The sequence below is a fragment of the Bufo bufo genome, chromosome 10, assembly GCF_905171765.1.
Source record: "Bufo bufo chromosome 10, aBufBuf1.1, whole genome shotgun sequence".
Lineage (NCBI taxonomy): Eukaryota > Metazoa > Chordata > Amphibia > Anura > Bufonidae > Bufo > Bufo bufo.
Genome location: NC_053398.1, coordinates 97,624,343 through 97,648,051, shown reverse-complemented (window position 1 = coordinate 97,648,051; position 23,709 = coordinate 97,624,343). Strand labels below are relative to the sequence as shown.

General features: G+C 43.9%; 1 protein-coding gene and 1 long non-coding RNA gene across 9 annotated transcripts in view; both read right to left on the bottom strand.

Annotated features, from left to right (window-relative positions):
- The window catches only part of LOC120980142 (transmembrane protein 272-like), an 89,539-nt gene that overhangs the window by 57,114 nt on the left and 8,716 nt on the right, over positions 1-23,709 (bottom strand). The window lies entirely within an intron of this gene.
- On the bottom strand, positions 1,121-22,013 carry LOC120980143. The gene is made up of 3 exons (XR_005774476.1): positions 22,000-22,013; positions 16,476-16,481; positions 1,121-1,261 (listed from the first exon to the last, which is right to left on the bottom strand). It is a non-coding gene; the product is annotated as an uncharacterized LOC120980143 (long non-coding RNA).

Below are 23,709 nucleotides of genomic sequence, written 5' to 3'. Positions count from 1 at the left end.
CGGACATGGGCATATGTTTAGCTTATAGGGCTAAAATCTCATGACAGAATCCCTTTAACACAGGTTGCACTAAAATGATATATTGCTGCCAGATACAACTATAGTCCTTAAAAGGACTTTTGGGTTTTAGCAATTTAGTACAGGTTGCACAAAAAATATATATTGCTGCCACCAGGGGCGTTGCTAGGGTCTCAAAAGATCCAGGGCCCAAGCCCCAATGAATAATGCTCAATTCTCTAAGTCAACCAATCGCTAGACATTTTACTGTACTTGCTATACAGCTATACAGCAGCACATACCTTTCACATCCAGTGTCTCCCAGGTGACATCTCCTCTGATGTAGATCTTCACTGTCATCATCTTCTCCATTCAGTCCGGACAACTTCTCTCATCCGCGCCTCGTCTCTGCAGAGTGTGAAACACAGATATCTTAGCTTCCTCACTTTTCTTTACCCCCAAATACTGTCCTGAAGAAAAATGAGTGCCCCCCTATAGTAATAGTACTCCTCATAGTCCTATATAGTCCTAGTAATTCCCTTCTAGAATTCCCTCATTAGTAATACTGCCCCCCTACAGTGCCCCCAACAATGATAGTGCTCCCCAAGAGTGCCTCTATTAGTAGAAGAGCCCTCCGGTATTAATAATGTCCTTACAGAGCCCCTAGTAGAAATAAGGCGCCCTATTGTTATCCCAGTGGTAATAAAGCTCTCTACAGACCCCTCAGTAGTAATAAGGCCCCCCATAATGCTCTTAATATACATAATGTGGATCTATAAGTCCCTCCTATAGAGCCCCAGTAGGATTTAAAATGTCCCCACAGTATTTATAATATCCCCTATTGTTATAATGCTCACCCTGAAGTGCCCCAGTATTTATATCGCCCCCTACTGTTATAATGCCCACACAGTGCCCCCAGTATTTATATTACCCTTTACTGTTATAAGCTCGCCTTGAAGCGCCCCCAGTATTTATAATGCCCCCTGCAGTGCCCCCTGTAGTTATATTCCTCAGTTTACTGTCCTCAGAAAAAATAAGCCCCTCCACCATACAGTTCCATGTAAATAACATTATTTCCCTCCTCCGCCATAGAGTCCCATGTAAATACCATCACACCATCTGTTCAGCCCCCTCCAATATACAGTCCCATGTAAATAACATCCCTCTCTATCCACAGCCCTCTCCAAAATACATTCCCACGTAAATAACATCACCCCCTCCCCAGCCACCTTCAACATACAGTCCCATGTAAATAACATCACCTCTCAATATTCAGTCCCATGTAATCAACATCACTCCACCCCACTGTCCCATGTAAATAACTTCAGCCCTAACATACATTCCCAGTTAAATGACTACAACTGCCTCTCACACTGAGTAATCTACCCCTTCACTTACCTCTCCTCATGTAGCAGACCTCACCACAGCTTCTTCCCAAGACTTCTTTTTACTGCTGAGCTGTCCTCTTCTGCACTGGTCAAATGATGGTGACATCATCGCAGGTCCTTTTCAGCTACTGCATTTAGAACTGATCACATGGACTGTGATGTCATCACAGGTCGTTCAGCTCTTGCAAGGCATTAGATTCAATTATATTGGCGTCCGGAGGATTGCAATACAGTTGGATCTATCTGGCAGGCAGTACATTCGGGGCCTGGGACAAAACATCAGGGGCCCAGGCCCTGAATGTTTTAACCTAGCAACGCCCCTGGCTGCCACACACAATAGTCCTTAAAAGGACTTTTGGGTCTATAACAAGTATAAAAGCTAAAATATTCCTATTTTACTCACTATACTATCTCTCCCTTTTGCTCTCCAGCTCTCCCTGACTAAGACTGAGCTGAACACGTTTCATCGGGTGCTATATAGCACCCAATGACGCATTCCGGCCAGCCAATCACTGTAATGCCAGTAGCCAACATGGCTACTGCATTACAGTGAATGGCAGTACTTACCTGCACATTTATTGGAGAATCTAGCATCGTGCTCAAGCACATCGTAATGCTCGAGTAAAATTGGTGTTCGGTCAAGCATGCTCGCCCAACACTTGCTGTGACATCACAGGGGCTAGCTAGCTGCTGATTGGCTGTCTGCATGGCATTACAGGTGCTCCCTCATCCCAGACTTCTTACTTCCTTTTTCTAACATGTGCAGCAGCCATTTTAGAAAAACATATGATTTGTTACCCATGAAACGCGAATAAATTCGACTTCGGGACGAATCTGATTTTTCCTGAACTTCAGATGGAATTCCACTTTGTCAACTTCTATTCGCTCATCCCTAGTGATCACAGCCAGGTCCTGCACTCTCCTAACCTTGGAACTGCACTCTTATCAGTATCGTCCATATTATGTTCTCTACCAAAACATCCCTTACTTTAAACCTAACCTTAATCCTTACACACACACACACACACACACACACAATAGACCACACATACCATCTAGAAAATGTAGCAAAGCCCCCACCCACCCCCCAAAAAAAATTATATCTGAACGCCTACCTAAATGCTACTATTCACCACCACCTATGTCAGACTCACATGACCTTGTCAAATGTCCAAACCCTCTCAGGAGCATATATATTCTAGGCTTTAGTGTATTCCTAGGTGATTAAGGACCTGTAATTTTGTCATCAAAGGTCCTTGAGCACTCCTTACCTTGGAACTGCTCCCTTATCAGTGTTGTATCTGCACTCTTAAGTGGTTAAGAACCTGTGATAGCATCATCACAGGTTTTGCAGTGCTCCTAACCTTGGAACTGGACTGATTATCAGTGCAGTTCCTGTACTCTCAGGGTGTTAAGGGGGGTTAAAGACTTGTGATGATAACGTCATATACTCAGAACTGCATTTATGCTGCAGGGTTTGCATCATGAGAGCAGTTCATGTTTATTCATGACACACTGGTCCACCAGGTATCAGCCCAGTAGGTCAGATTATCAGTCCGGGCCTGCAGGCGGACAGCGGCCGGACATAAAATTAGATCTTCTCTGTGCGGTATTCCCACTTGAAGCTCCATGGACACGATGATGTATTGTATGGATTCCTGGAGTGCACATGATTAACCTGCATGGGTTCCTGAACAGGAACCAGGTGAGAAGATGCTAGGGGTCTTTGAAATGATGGTGGCAATCTGGGAGATTGCAGTTTTTTTACAGACACCCAGAGTTATTCCCTGAAAAGGAGATCTATGCACATGACCAAAGTAATTAGGCCATCCATAGGCTGGTGAAGATTAACGTGTGCATAGTGGCCCTCTAAGAGCAGGGGCGCACACATGCATGCCCTATGGGCAGGCTGGAGAGGCCTAGCTAGCAAGCCTCTGCTTGCAACAGAACAGCAGACCTTGGTGGCAGGATCAGGTTCAAGAAAGCTGTGGTAGGACGATAGGTCTGAGCCAGCAGGGGAATACAGAACAGGATATGAGTGGTGGCACCTATGCCCTACCAGGAGAGCAGGGCAGCAGTGGGCATGTACAACCAACATAACACTCTTGCCCTGTTATTCTGCTGTACGATGGCACAGGGATGTCACGTCACTGAGTAGGCCTACAGCAAACATATAGGATTAGACGCTGGTGGTACAGGAAAATCCGCTCCTACTTACCAGTCCACCATGTTTAAGCAGATCTCCATAACGTCTCTTGAAAAAACAAGTTAATATCCCCGTTACACCAGGAGCAGAGATATATCATTGCCCAGCAGTATGTATTGCTGTAAAAAATTGTAAATTAACTGTTAAACAAACTCAGGCTGGGAACCTTGCAATGCCACTGCCACAGAGGCCCCCTAGAAATGGAAGATGGGTTACTGTAGGTTCTGGTAGACTGAGAGTTGTGGATAGAAGACATGTTCCACAATCTGTGGCTCTCCATAATCCATTTACAGCACTTTCAGAGTGCAAGAGCAACATGGAGGATGGCTCAAGCACAGTGGGTGAGAAACAATCATCTCCCATGCCTAAAGTATGTAAGACTGCAGCCAAAGACAAAAAGGAGAAGGGGAGGATTGATAGTAAGCAGCTGTTTGTGGGCGATTCCATCATAAGAGGTGTGAAGTTTGAGGAAAATGGTGTTGTGAGATGTCTCCCTGGTGCTACCGCTAGCAGGGATAGATGACGGATCCTTAATATTGTTAGGCAAGCAAAGCAGGAAAGGGAAGTGGATGTTATTATCCATCTTGGGACAAACGATCTGGCTTGCAATGAGGTTTCAAAGGTGAAAGAAGCTTTTCACACACTTGGAAAGGATATACGGGAGGTTGCATCAACTGTTTCATTCTCTGCAGTTTTGCCTGTGCATAACCTTCAACATGACAGGAAGATGGACCTTCAGCATGACAGGAAGATGCGCATTAAGGAATTCAATGTATGGCTTGGTGAATGGTGTCTGAACCAAGGGTTTGGCTTTGTGTTAGCTCTTGTTGGAATGGAAAATAACTGTACAAGAAAGATGGTTTGCATCTTTCTCTCAAGGGAACAAATGTCCTCAGGGAACAGTTACAAGTATTTGCTAAGGAGCATTTAAACTAGGAAAGGGGGGCAAAAGAGTGATAATCCAGCAGTCCAACTGCCCCCCGGAACAATGCCAGAAGATGCCAGTAGCACAAAGGTTAGGAAATGACAAGCTCAGATTCTTGTCTACAAATGCTCGCAGTTTAGGGAATAAGATCAATGAACTTGAGGCTATAATGGCATCTGAGAATATATATGTAGTGGCTGTTACTGAGACGTGGTTCAAGGGGAGTAATGTTTAAGGAGGCCATTTTAGATTTAGTATTCACAAATGGGAATTTGGTATATGATATTACTGTAGGGGAAAGCTTGGGATCTAGTGATCACCAGTCAGTGTGGTTTACTATAAATACGGTGACTGAGTCACACCACACAAAAACAAAAGTTGTAGATTTTAGAAAAACTGACTTTTCTAAAATTAGATTAGTGGTATACGAGTCCCTATCAGATTGGAACTGTTTCATTGGAGTCCAGGAGAAGTGGGACTACTTAAAAGTGGTACTATTGAAGGCAACAGAAAACTGCATTAGGCTTGTCAGTAAAAGCAAAAAAAGGAAGAGACCACTGTGGTACTTAGCAGAAGTGGCCAAAATCATTAAAAACAAAAAGATAGCATTTAGAAATTATAAAAATAAAAAAAACGAGGATGAAAGGAAAATTTATAAGATTAGGCAGAGAGAGGCCAAACAAGCTATAAGAGCTTTTAAAGCACAGGCAGAAGAGAAATTAGCTCAGTCAGGGATAAAAGGCGATAAGGCATTCTTCAGATACATAAATGAAAAAAGGAAACTAAAACAAGGAATTACCAAATTAAAAACAAAAGAAGGAAGGTATATGGAAGAAGATAAAGAACTAGCTGACTGCCTCAATGAATACTTCTGTTCAGTTTTTACAAAGGAAAATGAAGGAAAAGGACCTCAGTTAGGAAAGAAGACTAATGAATCTTTTGATGCATGTGTCTTTACAGAGGAAGAGGTTCTAAGTCAGCTGTCTAAAATTAATACAAATAAGTCACAGGGGCCTGATGGGATACACCCAAAGCTATTAAAAGAGCTCAGCGGTGAACTAGCAAAACCATTAGCAGATTTATTTAACCAATCACTGGCAACAGGAGTCGTCCCAGAAGATTGGAAATTAGCAAATGTTGTGCCCATTCACAAGAAAGGTAGTGGGGAGGAATCGGGCAACTATAGGCCAGTAATCCTGACATCAATAGTGGGGAAATTAATGGAAACCATACTTAAGGAGAGGATTGTGGAACATCTAAAATCCCATGGATTGAAAGACGAAAAAAACAGCATGGGTTTACTTCAGGGAGATCATGTCAAACTAATCTTATTGATTTTTTTGATTGGGTGACTAAAATAATAGATGGAGGAGGTGCAGTAGAAATAGCTTATCTAGACTTTAGTAAGGCTTTTGATACTGTCCCACATAGAAGGCTTATCAATAAATTGCAGTCTTTGGGCTTGGACTCCCATATTGTTGAATGGATTAGGCAGTGGCTGAGGGACAGGCAACAGAGGGTTGTAGTCAATGGAGTATATTCAGACCAAGGTAGGCAGACAATGTCATAGAGCAACAGGAAATGCTAGCAGAATGCTTGGGTGTATAGGGAGATGAATTACCAGTAGAAAGAGGGAGGTGCTCATGCCGCTCTACAGAGCACTAGTGAGACCTCATTTGGAGTATTGTGCTCAGTACTGGAGACCATATCTCCAGAAGGATATTGATACTTTGGAGAGAGTTCAGAGAAGAGCTACTAAACTGGTACATGTATTGCAGGATAAAACTTACCAGGAAAGATCTTAACATGTATAGCTTGGAAGAAAGACGAGACAGAGGGGATATGATATAAACTTTTAAATACATAAAGGGAATCAACAAGGTAAAAGAGGAGAGAATATTTAAAAGAAGAAAAACTGCTACAAGAGGACATAGTTTTAAATTAGAGGGGCAAAGGTTTAAAAGTAATATCAGGAAGTATTACTTTACTGAGAGAGTAGTGGATGCATGGAATAGCCTTCCTGCAGAAGTGGTAGCTGCAAATACAGTGAAGGAGTTTAAGCATGCATGGGATAGGCATAAGGCCATCCTTCATATAAGATAGGGCCAGGGGCTATCCATAGTATTCAGTATATTGGGCAGACTAGATGGGCCAAATAGTTCTTATCTGCCGACACATTCTATGTTTCTATGTTTCTATGTATGAAGACATCAGCAGGCACTGGCTGTCTGGCAGTAATGTATGGGGCATTGGCTGTTACTGTACATGGGGACATTGATTGGCATGTTTGGGGGCACCGGCTGGCATTACTTAAAGTGACACTGATTCAAGATGGCAGCGCGCATGGATGCAGCAGCCTGGAGCTCTCCATTTAGATGCCAATTTCTTATTGTTTACATAGTTATTACCTTAATTTTAAGCACAGCGAGTATTCAGTTTGCTACAGCACACACAGCGTATAGTGTGCAAGAGCTACTGGACATCAGAATGAAAGGTCCTGTTCCACCACCACCCTCTAATATCCCGGATGAGATTCTAAGGACATCGGTGCCCGACTGGATGATTATACTGCCGAAGCGACGGCACAGAAGGAGACGGGAAATGAAGCCGAAGCGGGGCAAGAGGGGCGCCATCAGTACTCGATTAAAGAACCCCCCAAACAAGCAAGCACTAACCAGCCTGTTCGTCGCAAATACCCAATCTATAGTGAACAAGATCGATGAGCTGAGACTGAGGATCTCATCTGATAGGATGAACACTTGCGCCTCATTTTTCACCGAAACCTGGCTAAATACTAACATCCCGGACGAGGCTATTGAACTTGCGGATCGGACTGTCTACTGAATGGATCGAACCGCTTAGTCCGGTAAGAATAAGGGAGGTGGAGTGTGTATTTATGTCAATAAGGCTTGGTGCACCTCCACAGTCATTGCTGAACAATATTGGTCTGCTGATTTAGAACTTATGACACTTAAATGCAGACCGTTCTACTTACCGAGGGAATTCACAGTCGTGTATCTCACCGTAGTTTATATTCCTCCACAAGCAAATGTTAAGCTGGCACTGTCCAAATTGCATGATATTACGAACAGTCTGCAAAATATCCATCCAGATGGAGTGTTCATCTTAGCGGGTGATTTTAACCAAGCCAATCTCAAAACTGTGCTCCCCAAATTCTACCAGTTTGTTAAATTCCCAACTAGGGGGAGAAATACATTGAACCGTGTTTATTGCAACATAGCAAATGCTTATACAGCATCACCTGCCCCCCATCTTGGCAGGTCGGATCACATTTCTTTGTTTTTAGCTCCAGCATACAAACCTCTTATCACCAGGATTAAGCCTACTTTGCATACAATCAGAGTTTGGCCTGAAGGAGCCACAATGAGACTACAGGATTGTTTAAACAGGCAGCTACAAAGGAAAATCAACAAGACTTAAACATATATGCCTCCTCTGTCCTATCCTATATAAAATTTTGCATGGACAATGTCACTGATACCAAAATCATTCAGACCTTCCCAAATAGGAAACCATGGATAAACAGAAATGTCCAAAACCTTTTGAAGGCACGTGACATTGCTTTCCGAAAGGGAGACCCAGAGGAGTACAAAACAGCCAGGTCCAATCTGAAGAGGGGCATTAGGGAGGCAAAGCACTGCTACAAAACAAAAATACAACATCATTTTACAAGCTCTGATTCCTGACGCATGTGGCAGGGTATCAAGTCCATTACGAATTATAAGAGCAACACCTGTTCTATCAACACCGGAAATTCTTTCTCTCCTGATGACCTAAATCATTTTTTTTCACGATTTGACAAAGACAATGAGCTGCCTATCATCAAATTATCCCAGCAAGAGGCTCCATCATGTTCCCTGATGCTGAGAGCACATGAGGAAGAATGGGCCTTAAACCACGTTAATCCCCGCAAAGCAGCTGGCCCTGATGAAGTTCCTGGAAAAGTCCTAAAAAACTGTGCTAAACAGCTGAAAACAGTGTTTACCAGTATGTTTAACAGCTCACTAGAGAAGGCCATTGTCCCCACTTGCCTGAAGTCCTCCACAATTGTCCCAATTCCAAAACAGGCAGGGGTGAAGACCTTAAGTGATTATCGCCTGGTGGCTCTCACTCCTATTGCTATGAAGTGCTTTGAACAACTTGTCCTCAGGCACATGAAGAGCAAAATCTGCACCTCCATGGACCAATACCAGTTTGCTTACAGAGCACATAGGTCAACTGAGGATGCTGTCTCACTTACCCTTCACACTGCGCTGTCACACCTGGAGCAGACAGACAGCTATGTGCGAATGCTGTTCATTGATTACAGCTCGGCCTTTAACACCATCCCTCCCAACAAGTTGGCAACGAAACTGAACCACTTGGGTCTCAGCTCACACCTGTGCAACTGGATACTGGATTTTCTTACAAAAAGACCACAAATCGTACGCATGGGCAAGCACTTCTCTTTATCCTTAACACTAAACACTGGGGTACCGCAAGGCTGTGTGTTGAGCCCTCTCCTTTACTCCCTCTTCACAAATGACTGTAAACCTATTCACAATACCAATACCATTATAAAATTTGCAGATGACACGACCGTGATAGGCCTAATCTCCAACAATGATGAAACAGCCTATAGGAAAGAGGTTGAGAACCTAGAGAGATGGAGTAAGAACAACAACCTCATACTCAATACCAAGAAAACAAAGGAGCTAATTCTGGATTTTAGGAAGAAGAAACGAGCATTAATGGTGGAAACGTGGAGATAGTTCAAAGTTTCAGATTCTTGGGAGTTCATATTAGTCAGGACCTGTCATGGATAAAAAACACAACAGAAATTACCAAAAAAGGCCTTTAGAGGCTTTATTTTCTGAGGAGTCTGAAGAAAGCACAACTCCCAAAACAGCTGCTAGTCAATTTTTACAGGTGCACCATAGAATTTGTTATCACATACTGCATTACAGTGTGGTACTCCGGCTGCTCTTCTGAGGACAAGAAGACCCTCAAGCGCATCATCAGAATGGCTGGCAGAATCACTGGTACTCAGTTACCATCACTGGATGACATCTTCACTGCTCGCTGCAGCAACAGAGCAAAAATTATCTGCAGGGATCCAACTCACCCCGGCCACAGCCTTTTCACTCCCCTACCCTCTGGTAGGCGTCTTAGAGCCCTACATGCCCGCACCACTAGGCTGAAGAACAGCTTTTACCCCAAAGATCAGTCTCTTAAATGCTCAGAGACTATTGCCCCTTCCTAGGATAGAAACTACCACAGACTGAAAGTGACCACTGCAGACAAGAGATCATCATGGGTTCATGAATGCAGCAGTGTCTGAATCAGTGTGTATATACACTCACCTAAAGAATTATTAGGAACACCTGTTCTATTTCTCATTAATGCAATTATCTAGTCAACCAATCACATGGCAGTTGCTTCAATGCATTTAGGGGTGTGGTCCTGGTCAAGACAATCTCCTGAACTCCAAACTGAATGTCAGAATGGGAAAGAAAGGTGATTTAAGCAATTTTGAGCGTGGCATGGTTGTTGGTGCCAGACGGGCCGGTCTGAGTATTTCACAATCTGCTCAGTTACTGAGATTTTCACGGACAACCATTTCTAGGGTTTACAAAGAATGGTGTGAAAAGGGAAAAACATCCAGTATGCGGCAGTCCTGTGGGTGAAAATGCCTTATTGATGCTAGAGGTCAGAGGAGAATGGGCCGACTGATTCAAGCTGATAGAAGAGCAACGTTGACTGAAATAACCACTCGTTACAACCGAGGTATGCAGCAAAGCATTTGTGAAGCCACAACACGCACAACCTTGAGGCGGATGGGCTACAACAGCAGAAGACGCCACCGGGTACCACTCATCTCCACTACAAATAGGAAAAAGAGGCTACAATTTGCACAAGCTCACCAAAATTGGACTGTTGAAGACTGGAAAAATGTTGCCTGGTCTGATGATTCTCGATTTCTGTTGAGAAATTCAAATGGTAGAGTCCGAATTTGGCGTAAACAGAATGAGAACATGTATCCATCATGCCTTGTTACCACTGTGCAGCCTGGTGGTGTAAAGGTGTGGGGGATGTTTTCTGGGCACACTTTAGCCCCTTTAGTGCCAATTGGGCATCGTTTAAATGCCACAGGCTACCTGAGCATTGTTTCTGACCATGTCCATCCCTTCATGACCACCATGCACCCATCCTCTGATGGCTACTTCCAGCAGAATAATGCACCATGTCACAATTGGTTTCTTGAACATGACAATGAGTTCACTGTACTAAAATGGCCCCCACAGTCACCAGATCTCAACCCAATAGAGCATCTTTGGGATGTGGTGGAACGGGAGCTTCGTGGCCTGGATGTGCATCCCTCAAATCTCCATCAACTGCAAGATGCTATCCTATCAATATGGACCAACATTTCTAAAGAATGCTATCAGCACCTTGTTGAATCAATGCCACGTAGAATTAAGGCAGTTCTGAAGGCAAAAGGGGGTCCAACACCGTATTAGTATGGTGTTCCTAATAATTCTTTAGGTGAGTGTATACTCATAAGCACTTCCTACTTTGCTCTTGCTATATATATATATATATATATATGCTGTGAACTGTGAATAGTAATGCTTTCTAGTGCAATGTTTTTTTTTTTTCTAGTGTAATGCTTTAGTTTAAATGTCAGTTCTTGTTCCTCTGTCCATGGCATCTAGGATTGCTCCAAACAACATTTCATTGTATTGTATATTGTATTACATTGTATTGTACAGTGACAATAAAGGCATCTTATCTTATCTTATCTTACTGGCACACATTATGTGGGGACACTGCTTAGAACCATGTACATGGCTGCTGACTAGCACTATACATGCGATACAAAAGTTTGCATTATTGTAAGCAGCAGTAGATGAAACTTATATTGAGGAACATGACAGGTGTTGCTGGGTGTTTTGCTGCATGTATATTGATAAAAAGAAAACTTTGTGATGGTCTGGGCCAAATAAAGAAGAAAGGAACATGGAAGAAGTGCATTAAATCTTTGTTGCTGATAATTACTGTATGTCTGTCTTTAGTCTCGGTGTGATGATGCCTGCAGACCTCATGAGTGGCACTGTTATTCAGTAACTGTACTAAGGTATTATTTCTATGTTTTACATGGCAGTATTTTCCAGTCACTGTATGGTTGTGTTATTTAGATAATGTATGCTGGTATTCTTTGACCACTCTATTAAGGTCTTATTTAGGGTTGAGGAAAACCCGAAATGTAAAGTTCGGGTTCGTACCGAACTTTAGGATTTTTGGACCCTTGACCCGAACCCGAACTTTTCAGTAAAAGTTCGGGTTCAGGTTCGTTGTTCGTTGTGCGGCGATTTAATGGCGCTTTTTGAAAGGCTGCAGAGCAGCCAATCAACAAGCGTTTAACTTGTGTGCCCTTAGAAGCCATCACAGCCATGCCTACTAATGGCATGGCTGTGATTGGCCAATGCAGCATGTGACCCAGCGTCTATATAAGCTGGAGTCACGTAGCGCTGCATGTCACTCTGCTCTGATAGTGTAGGGATAGGATGCTGCTGCTGTGAGGGAGAGAATAGGACAGAATCTTTAATGTGAAGTGCTTGTTAACTCAGCAATCTACCTATATTTTGTTTTGTGGGTGCAGTGCACAACCTTTTTACCCTGCCCTGAGCCCAGTGACCCAGAAAAATAACTTTTATCCGTCTGTTAGTTAGACCTTTGCAGCATTTGTCATTGTAAAATACAAGCTAGAAATACAGCAATAATTTTCTGGGTTTAAAAAAGCACCCATTTTTGGCAATAACCCCTATCTGGGGCCTATGCAGCATTTGTCAGTGTGCAATTTAAGCTTGAAATACTGCAATAATTTTCTGGGTTTTAAAAAACACCCTTTTTGGGCAAAATGCAAAATTTTACAGCCCTTGCTGCATCTGTCAGTGTGAAATACAAGCGTTAGATACTGCAAAACATATTCTGTTATTAAAAAAACACCCATTTAGGGCAAAATCCAAATTTTCCGGCGTTTGCTGCATCTGTCATTGTTAAATACAAGCTGTCACATCTGTGACAGGTCCCAGAAGGTCTGAAAGATTATCTACCCATTAGTAAACTGACAGCCTCTTTCGGTTTCACTTTGTCTGTGTGTTGCTGGTATGTCCACACCTCCTGTTCAGGTGTGGATCATGTGACCTTTAACTCGCCCTATTTAGTCTGACTTTTCCCATCACTCCTTGCTTGGGATAGCTTCATTTGGTCTTTGAAGAGCTGGAGTGTGGTTCATGTTGAAGTCCTGTTCATCCTTCATCCTCTGAAGTTAACTGTTCCGCTTGTCGTGTTTTGTATCCCCCCCTCCCCGGTTGTTTACTAGGCCTCAGTGAGACGCTAGTTCCTTCACCAGGGAAGGAACAGGTGGTCTCTGCCCTGTCATTATCTTTAGGGCATCTGAGGGTCACCATGGTTTTCTAGGTTCCCGTGTATGGGTATCTCTACCATCGAGAGGTGCCCATACGGATAGGAGTTAGGGCCAGGAGCAGGGTTTTATAGGTGGTGACCCTTTTCCTTCTCTAGCGGTGAGGCCTAGTGTCTTTCCCCTTCCTTCTTGATTGTCTTTTGGTGTTCTCCCCTACTACATCCGTGACACAAGCTTGAAATACACCAATAATTTTCTGGGTTTAAAAAAGCGCCAATTTTTGGCAATACCCTCTATTTGGGGCCTATGCAGGTTTTGTCAGTGTGCAATATAAGCTTGAAATACTTCAATAATTTTCTGGGTTTAAAAAAAAACACCAATTTTTGGCAATACCCTCCATCTGGGGCCTATGCAGCATTTGTCAGTGTGCAATTTAAGCTTGAAATACTGCAATAATTTTCTGGGTTTTAAAAAACACCCTTTTTGGGCAAAATACTAAATTTTATAGCCCTTGCTGCATCTGTCAGTGTGAAATACAAGCGATAGATACTGCTGTCATCTGTCATTGTTAAATACAAGCTTGAAATACACCAATAATTTTCTGGGTTTAAAAAAGCACCCATTTTTGGCAATACCCTCCATTTGGGGCCTATGCAGGTGCCTACTGCTGTGGCTTTCTGCAGTGTGCAGACCGACAAGGAGGTCATGAGTGAAGACTGGGTGGAAGATGATGTGGAGGACGATGAGGTCCTCGACCCCACATGGAATCAAGGTCATGCGAGTGACCTGTGTAGTTCGGAGGAAGAGGCGGTGGTCACACAGAGCCACCAACACAGAAGAAGAGGGGGCAGGGTGCAAAAACGGAGCGGCCATCCCCTAGACAGTATGCCTGCTACTGCTCGATGCAGCAAGGGACCGAGCACACTAAAGCCAGCTCCAAGGAGGTCCCTGGCATGGCAGTTCTTCAGACAATGTGCTGCTGACAAGACACGAGTGGTTTGCACGCTGTGCAATCAGAGTCTGAAGCAAGGCATAAACCTTCTCAACCTGAGCACAACCTGCATGACCAGGCATCTAACAACAAGCACCACCAGCTGATATGGAACGTCTTAGCAGAAGGCAGCATTTCAGCAACATGGTGGAGCAGTATGTGTGCACACACCTACACGTACTGAATGACGGGTCTGCCCCCTTCAACTTCTGGGTCTCCAAATTGGGCACGTGGCCTGAGCTTGCCCATTAGGCCTTGGAGGTGCTGGCCTGTCCTGCAGCCAGTGTATTGTCTGAACATGTGTTTAGCATGGCAGGGGGCGTTATCACAGACAAGTGCAGCTGCCTGTCCACAGCCAATGTGGACAAGCTCACGTTCATTAAAATGAACCAGGCATGGATCCCACAGGACTTGTCCGTACCTTGTGCAGAATAGACATGTATACCGGCCTTACCCAGCCATTGTTATACTACAGCACAATTGCTCATTGTTGTATTTTTGATATTTCCCACTCTTTTGGGGTTTACCCTAATTTAAAAAAATAAAAAAATAAATAAATTTAAACCAAAAACCAGTGTTGGCTACTTTGTTCTCCTCCACCGCCGCTTCCACCTACACCGCTACGTCCACCGCCTCCTCAACCTCCTACAACATATGGACCTCCACCTCATACATCAAGATTATTTTTTTTTATTTGTGCGTATTTTATTTTATGTCATTTCAATAATTTGTCTGTTACATTTTCGGGTGAAATTTACCAATTTGTTGCTGTGATATACCCCTGCTCTACCTAGTAGACAGGTAAACAAATTTCACAAATTTGTCTGTTACATTTTTGGTTAAAAAACATATAATGGGAGATGACAAACAAATCAATATCAAAAGTGCGGTACAACCCTGGGAGATATGGGTAAGAGGTGTGACATAAAACAGAGCCTGAGAAGAGAATGTAGAGATAGATCTATTGGGTAAGCATCTAATCAGTAAAGTGTAAAAGTGCCATATAAGTAAAGTGCATGTGCAAGCCACATGTAAACAGCAAAAGTCACGACTCTACCCTGCTAAAAGGCTCATAGGTAGTACATATTGTAGACTCAATATAGATGTAAATGGTCACATACCGTTAATCAAAATGATATCTCCACAGGAAGACCGCACACCCCGACACGCATTTCGGTGGAAACCTTCCTCTGGGGGCTCTACCTAGTATTCAGGTTAACAAATTTCACTAATTTTTTTGTTACATTGTCGGGTGACATTCACCAGTTTTTGACTGTGATATACCCCTGCTCTACCTAGTTGACAGGTTAATAAATTTCACTAATTTTTCTGTTACATAGTTGGGTGACATTCACCAATTTTTTGCTGTGATATACCCCTGCTCTACCTAGTAGACAGGTAAACAAATTTCACTAATTTGTCTGTTACATTTTTGGGTGAAATTCACCAATTTTTGGCTGTGATATACCCCTGCTATACCTAGTAGACAGGTTAATACATTTCACTAATTTTTCTGTTGCATTGTCGGGTGACATTCGCCAATTTTTGGCTGTGATATACCCCTGCTCTACCTAGTTGACAGGTTAATAAATTTCACAAATTTTTCTGTTACATAGTTGGTTGACATTCACCAATTTTTGGCTGTGATATACCCCTGCTCTACCTAGTAGACAGGTTAATAAATTTCACTAATTTTTCTGTTACATTGTCGGGTGACATTCCCCCATTTTTGGCTGTGATATACCCCTGCTCTACCTAGTAGACAGGTTTATAAATTTCACACATTTTTCTGTTACATTCTTGGGTGGCATTTTACCATTTTTGCAGTGAATAAACCCCTGCTCTGCATAGGTGACAGGGACCAAAATTTCTAAAAATCATCTGTTCCATTGGTGGGTGACATTAACCCATTTCTGGCGATGAAAAACCCCTGCTCTGCATAGGTTACAGGGACTTAAATTTCTAAAATTTGTCTAAAATTGGCCCTTTCATTCGATCCTTCTGCTTTAATAATTTGTCCCACATTTCAGCTTGATCACATTGCAGCCATTGACCTCCCTTGGATGTGGTCTCCCTTTCTCACGCTCCCTCTCTGGCGTGGAACCCTGATTCGCCGCTAACCGTGATCAACATGGTAGGCGCATAAAAGAACATCGAAAGTTGATAGAGCAGATATCCAATTGGATCGTGGACATCACGGGGATGTGCGACATGGTGGAGCAGTATGTGTGCACACGCCTACACGTACTGACTGATGGGTCAGCCCCCTATAACTTCTGGGTCTACAAATTGGGCATATGGCCTGAGCTTGCCCTTTACGCCTTGGAGGTGCTGGCCTTTCCTGCAGCCAGTGTATTGTCTGAACGTTTGTTTAGCACGGCTGGAGGGGGTTATAACAGGTTATATTTCCCAATGTTTTGGGGTGTACCCTAATTTAAACAAAAAATAAATAAAAAATAAAACCAAAAAGCAGTGTAGGCTACTTCCTCATCCTCCACTGCCGCTTCCACCTACACCGCCACATCCACCACCTCCTCAACCTCCTACTCCATATGGACCTCGTCCTCCAAGATCAAGATTATTATTTTTTATTTTTACGTATTTTATGGTATTTTAAGTCATTTCCCTATCCACATTTGTTTGCAGAGCACTTGCCATGCTCTTAACCACATTTTGGTGATGTGCAGCCCCTCTAGCCCTTTCCATGACTTTTTTACAGCCATTTTAGTGCTCAAAAGTTCGGGTCCCCATTGACTTCAATAGGGTTCAGGGTCAAGTTCGGGTCCCGAACTCAAACTTTTTTGTGAAGTTCAGCCGAACCCGTCGAACCCGAACATCCAGGTGTCCGCTCAACTCTAGTCTTATTCAGTCACAGTATTACAAAAAGGAAATGAATAGCAGGTAAGCATGCCCTTTAGGGCAGGTGTGCAAGTAGACCAGACCCGAGGAGACCAGGACTGGATGGAAGTCAGTGCTGTTGTGACTAGAAAAGGGTCTACAGAGCAAAGGAGCAGAGCTTTACCACAAGCCTGTGACAAAGTTGAGCTTCAGCAGTGTAGAAACCCATGATGTGGAGGATCTGCTGGAAAATGAGCATGGGAGGAGAGGGAGTCTCCCTTCTTGTAGGTGTGTTAACAAAGACGATGGCTGCAGATGAGACAGATGAAGCAAAGCCAGCTACTAGTGAGCCGATGTGGAGCTTTGGTGGAAATGGAGTCTCCATCTTTTGCAAAATGCCAAGTGCAGGAATCTGGTTCAACTAGGAAGAGGAAAAGCAACATGAGAGTAAAGTTATTGCCTCTAAGAGCAAACAGGAGCAAACGCCCTGACTCCAGCAAACGGATGTAAGCTGGAATTGACCCAGACTTAGAGCCTCATAACATTGCCCCTGGATGAGAAAAAGGGTCCCATTTGATACTTCTGACAATGTATATGAACTGTATATAGTGCAACTCTTTAAGTGCACATACCGAATTATACCAGAAGTGGACCAGAAGAGGACAACAGGTAATTACAGAAATAGTTAATGCAAACAATGTTTCATTTTTTCATCTTACTCTTCCACTTTTCTACAACCTCCTGAAATACCCCCACATCCATTCACCCGGCAAGGAACTATTTATCTCTTCCTCCATCTTACCTTCTCATCTGACCGTTTGTACAAATCTGTTTGGCAACGTAAAACACTTCCTTCCCAAACACAACACAGATACCTCATGCCCTTTCTTATTCTCATCTATTAACACTTTCTCTGCTTCCCCTTACTGCTGGTGATATCTCTCCAAATCCAGGCCCCTTCAGCAAATCAACGCTATCACCTCCATGTCCCAGTACAAATCTCCTTCTACAAATTTCTGCAACCCCTTAAACCTAATAACTATTCCTCTGACCCCTGCTCCTTTGGTTCCTCTTGCAGGAGCATTATGGAACCCACGCTCTGTCTGTAACAAACTGTCCTACATTCATGATCTTTTCATCTCTCAAAAATTTTCCTTTCTGGGTCTCACAGAAACATGGCAGACACCCTTTGACACCCCCTCCCCTGCTGCACTCTCATATACAGGGAGTGCAGAATTATTAGGCAAGTTGTATTTTTGAGGATTCATTTTATTATTGAACAACAACCATGTTCTCAATGAACCCAAAAAACTCATTAATATCAAAGCTGAATATTTTTGGAAGTAGTTTTTAGTTTGTTTTTAGTTTTAGCTATTTTAGGGGGATATCTGTGTGTGCAGGTGACTATTACTGTGCATAATTATTAGGCAACTTAACAAAAAACAAATATATACCCATTTCAATTATTTATTTTTACCAGTGAAACCAATATAACATCTCAACATTCACAAATATACATTTCTGACATTCAAAAACAAAACAAAGACAAATCAGTGACCAATATAGCCACCTTTCTTTGCAAGGACACTCAAAAGCCTGCCATCCATGGATTCTGTCAGTGTTTTGATCTGTTCACCATCAACATTGCGTGCAGCAGCAACCACAGCCTCCCAGACACTGTTCAGAGAGGTGTACTGTTTTCCCTTCTTGTAAATCTCACATTTGATGATGGACCACAGGTTCTCAATGGGGTTCAGATCAGGTGAACAAGGAGGCCATGTCATTAGATTTTCTTCTTTTATACCCTTTCTTGCCAGCCACGCTGTGGAGTACTTGGACGCGTGTGATGGAGCATTGTCCTGCATGAAAATCATGTTTTTCTTGAAGGATGCAGACTTCTTCCTGTACCACTGCTTGAAGAAGGTGTCTTCCAGAAACTGGCAGTAGGACTGGGAGTTGAGCTTGACTCCATCCTCAACCCGAAAAGGCCCCACAAGCTCATCTTTGATGATACCAGCCCAAACCAGTACTCCACCTCCACCTTGCTGGCGTCTGAGTCGGACTGGAGCTCTCTGCCCTTTACCAATCCAGCCACGGGCCCATCCATCTGGCCCATCAAGACTCACTCTCATTTCATCAGTCCATAAAACCTTAGAAAAATCAGTCTTGAGATATTTCTTGGCCCAGTCTTGACGTTTCAGCTTGTGTGTCTTGTTCAGTGGTGGTCGTCTTTCAGCCTTTCTTACCTTGGCCATGTCTCTGAGTATTGCACACCTTGTGCTTTTGGGCACTCCAGTGATGTTGCAGCTCTGAAATATGGCCAAACTGGTGGCAAGTGGCATCTTGGCAGCTGCACGCTTGACTTTTCTCAGTTCATGGGCAGTTATTTTGCGCCATTGGTTTTTCCACACGCTTCTTGCGACCCTGTTGACTATTTTGAATGAAACGCTTGATTGTTCGATGATCACACTTCAGAAGCTTTGCAATTTTAAGAGTGCTGCATCCCTCTGCAAGATATCTCACTATTTTTGACTTTTCTGAGCCTGTCAAGTCCTTCTTTTGACCCATTTTGCCAAAGGAAAGGAAGTTGCCTAATAATTATGCACACCTGATATAGGGTGTTGATGTCATTAGACCACACCCCTTCTCATTACAGAGATGCACATCACCTAATATGCTTAATTGGTAGTAGGCTTTCGAGCCTATACAGCTTGGAGTAAGACAACATGCATAAAGAGGGTGATGTGGTCAAAATACTCATTTGCCTAATAATTCTGCACACAGTGTAGTGGATTTCATTTCATTCACCCCCCCCCCCCCTGCCCCGGCTGCAAACATGGTGGAGGAGTTGGTATTCTCCTATCAGACACCTGCTCCTACAGCCCAACTCCACTGCCACCCTCCATTACGCTCACCTCATTTGAAGTACACTCTGTTCGCATCTACTCTCCCTCCAACCTTCAAGTAGCTGTCATTTACGCCCCACAGGCCCAGCCACCATATTTCTTGACCACTTTAACACCTGGCTACTACACTTTCTTTCCGCCGACATCCACACTATCATCATGGGTGACTTCAACAACCCTATTGACAACTGCCACTTAGCCGCCTCTAATCTCCTATCACTCTCTTCCTCCTTCGGCCTCTCACAGTGGTCTTCAGCTCCCATCCACAGAGATGGTCACACTCTGGATATTATCTTTACCCGCCTCTGCTCCATATCTAAACTTTCCTAATTTTCCTCTCCCCCTATCCGACCACAACCTACTCACCTTCTCTTCATTGGTCTCTTCTACTGCTCCCCCAGTCCACACACTATCACACCCCCGCAGGAACCTTAAAAAACTCGACTTTCGCTTGCTTTCTGACTCTCTTCTCCCACTATCTACCATCTGTTCTCTCCAAGACCCAGATGCTGCCACCACCCTATATAACACCACAATAAGTACAACTCTGGACGCTGTTGCCCCCCTTACACACAACAAAACCCGAAAAATTAACAGACAACCCTGGCACACCAACCTGACCAAAAAGCTCAGACAAGCTTCCAGGGCTGCTGAGCGGCGATGGAGGAAATCCCATTCTATAGATTAATTTACTGCATACAAGCAATCCCTCCTCATTTTCAAATCCTCACTCGCTGATGCAAAATAGGCCTACTTCTCATCTCTCATATCTTCCCTGGCCCACAGCCCTAAACAACATTTTAACACTTTTAACTCCCTTCTCCCTCCTCCGGCGCCCCATCCTCTCCTCTCATCTCAGCTGAGGACTTTGCCACATACTTCAAACAAAAGATAGTCAACATCAGAAAAAGCTTCAGTACACAGTCCCCACAGACCCTCTACACAACTGCTGGGTCCTCTTCTCCCAAAACCCACTTCTTCACCATTACAGAAGAAAAACTCTCCACTTTACGCTCCAGATCACATCTCACCACCTGTGCACTTGACCAAATCCCATCCGACCTCATCCCTAACCTCACCACAGTGTTTATCCCAGCCCTAACTCATCTCTTCAACCTATCACTAACCTCTGGTGTCTTCCCCTCTGCTTTTAAACATGCTACAATTACACCCATCCTCAAAAAGCCTTCACTTGGCCCATCTTCTTTGTCCAGTTATTGCCCTATATCACTTCTTCTGTATGCCTCAAAGCTACTTGAACAACATGTCCATTTGAAACTGTCCTCTCACCTCTCCTCCTGCTCCCTCTTTGACTGGCTACAATCTGGCTTCTGACCCCACCACTCGACTAAGACTGCCCTTACCAAAGTCACCAATTACCTACTAACAGCCAAAACCAAAAAACATTACTCTGTCCTCCTTCTCCTTGACCTGTCCTCTGCCTTTGACACTGTCGACCACTCCCTTCTGTTGCAAACTCTCTCATCTCTTGGCATCACTGACCTGGCCCTCTCCTGGATCACATCATACCTCACAGACTGGACGTTTAGCGTCTCCCACTCTCACACCACCTCCTTGTCTCATTCCCTTCTCTGTTGGTGTCCCGCAAGGCTCTGTCCTAAGACTCCTGCTCCTCTCTATTTACACTTTTGGCCTGTGACATCTCATAGAGTTCTATGGCAGTGTTGGCGAACCTATGGCACGGGTGCCAGAGGCGGCACTCGGAGCCCTCTCTGTGGGTACCCGCACCCTGGAAAAAGTCTATGGCACACTAATATGACTTAGATTTTTCCTGCCCTTCATCAGCGCAGGGCTCGCTATGAACAGCACAGGCAGCACACTGAGTGTAGCAGGCTATTATAGCTAAATTATAGAGTACATGGAAGATATACTATGTTTGACTGTAGAATTCAGGTTAAATTACCGTGTTGGCACTTTGCGATAAATAAGTGGGCTTTGGGTTGAAGTTTGGGCACTCAGTCCCAAAAAGGTTCACCATCACTGTCCTATGGCTTTTAATATCACTTTTATGCTGACGATACACAAATCTACCTCTCTGGTCCAGACATCACCACCTTATTATCCAGAATCCCACAGTGTCTATCTGCTATATCATCCTTCTTCTCCTCTCGCTTTCTAAAACTTAACATGGATAAAACAGAATTCATAATCTTTCCCCCATCTTGCTCAACCCCCCAACAGACCAATCTATCACGATCAATGGCTGCACACACTCCCCGGTCAACCAAATCCGCTGCCTTGGAGTGACCTTGGATTCTGCCCTCTCCTTCCGACCGCACATCCAAGCCCTTTCCACCACCTGCCGCCTCCAACTCAAAAACATCTCCTGCATCCATGCTTTCCTTAACTTTGAATCAGCGAAAATGCTTGTACATGCCCTCATCATCTCCCGCCTAGACTACTGCAACACCCCTCCAATCTATCCTCAACTCTGCTGCCCGACTAATGTTTGGCTGTATGTTTGGCTACTTTCACTTCTGTGCTCTCCCTTTCCGTCATAGGATCTCAATAGCGGGGGAAAAACGCTTCCGTTTTGTCCCCATTCATTGTTAATGGGGACAAAACTGAAGCAAACAAAACGGAATGCACCATAATGCAATCCGTTCCGTTTGGTTGCGTCCCTTTCGCGGACAGAATAGCGCGGCAAGCAGCATTTTTCTGTCCGCGATGTGGTGCGTGTTCTCTGACACAATAGAAAACGGATCCGTCTCCCATTGACTTTCAGTAGTGTTCATGACGGTTTCATTATTGCTATGTTGAAGTTAATACAACCGGTTCCGTTCATAACTGATGCAGACGCTTGTATTATCGTGACAGAAGCGTTTTTGGTGATCCATGATGGATTCAGCAATGGCAATGGTTGGCAAGGAACAGGGCTAACAACTCTGTTCCACCCTCTTGGTAGGAGTGGGCTAGTCCTGCTTCCTCACAGCAGAGCTCCTGTTCCAAAAGAGGATTCTCAAGAGATAACAACCAACCATTATCCTCAAGTAAAGTCGTGAGGCAGCAGAGTGAACTGCTAGAACCAGCATTAAAGACACTGCTGCAAAGTGAAGGATTACAGCCAGGACGCCCATCACCGAGCGCGTCACTAAGACAGAACCACCTAAGTGCTAAATTGAAGGCATCAAACCTGCCTCCATAATCCTTAGGCTCCATTCACACGTCCGCAAATTGTGGATCCGCAAAACACAGACACCCGGCCATGTGCGTTCCGCATTTTGCGGACTGCACATTGCCGGCACTTTAATAGAAATGGCTTTTCTTGTCCGTGTCTGTGGACAAGAATAGGACATGTTCTAATTTTTGCGCAACGGAAGTGCGGATGCGGACAGCACACTGTGTGCTGTCTGCATCTTTTACGGCCCCATTGAAAATGAACGGATCCGCATCCATTTTGCTGATGTGTGAATGGACCCTATGGTGCCAGAGAAGATTTGCTCTTAAAGTCTGCTGCTACTAAAAGTATTTAAGGTTCTAGTTGCACTTATTTAAAATACTTTGTTACATTAAATTTTGGCCTCATTCTTCAATACTACATTTCCACTACACCGATCCCAAGGGAGCAATGGCCGTGACACAACACTTCATCAGAGCCACTACCACTCCCATCCTTTACACTGGCTCCTCCAGGGCTTGCTGCACTTATACAGTCAGGTACATAAATGTTGGGACATCGACACAATTCTAACATTTTTGGCTCTATACACCACCACAATGGATTTGAAATGAAACAAACAAGATGTGCTTTAAAAAGGGGGGAAAAAATTCACATGGACATAAGTATTCAGATCGTACCCTTTGCAATGACACTTGAAATTTAGCTCTAGGGGCCTCCCATTTCTCTTGATTACCTTCATTGCAGTCCACATGTGGTAAATTCAGTTGATTGGACATGATTTTTAAAGACACCCCCCTGTCTATATAAGGTCTCACAGCTGACAATGTATATCAGAGCAAAACCAAGCCATGAGGAGGAAGGAACTGCCTGTAGATCTCAGAGACAGGA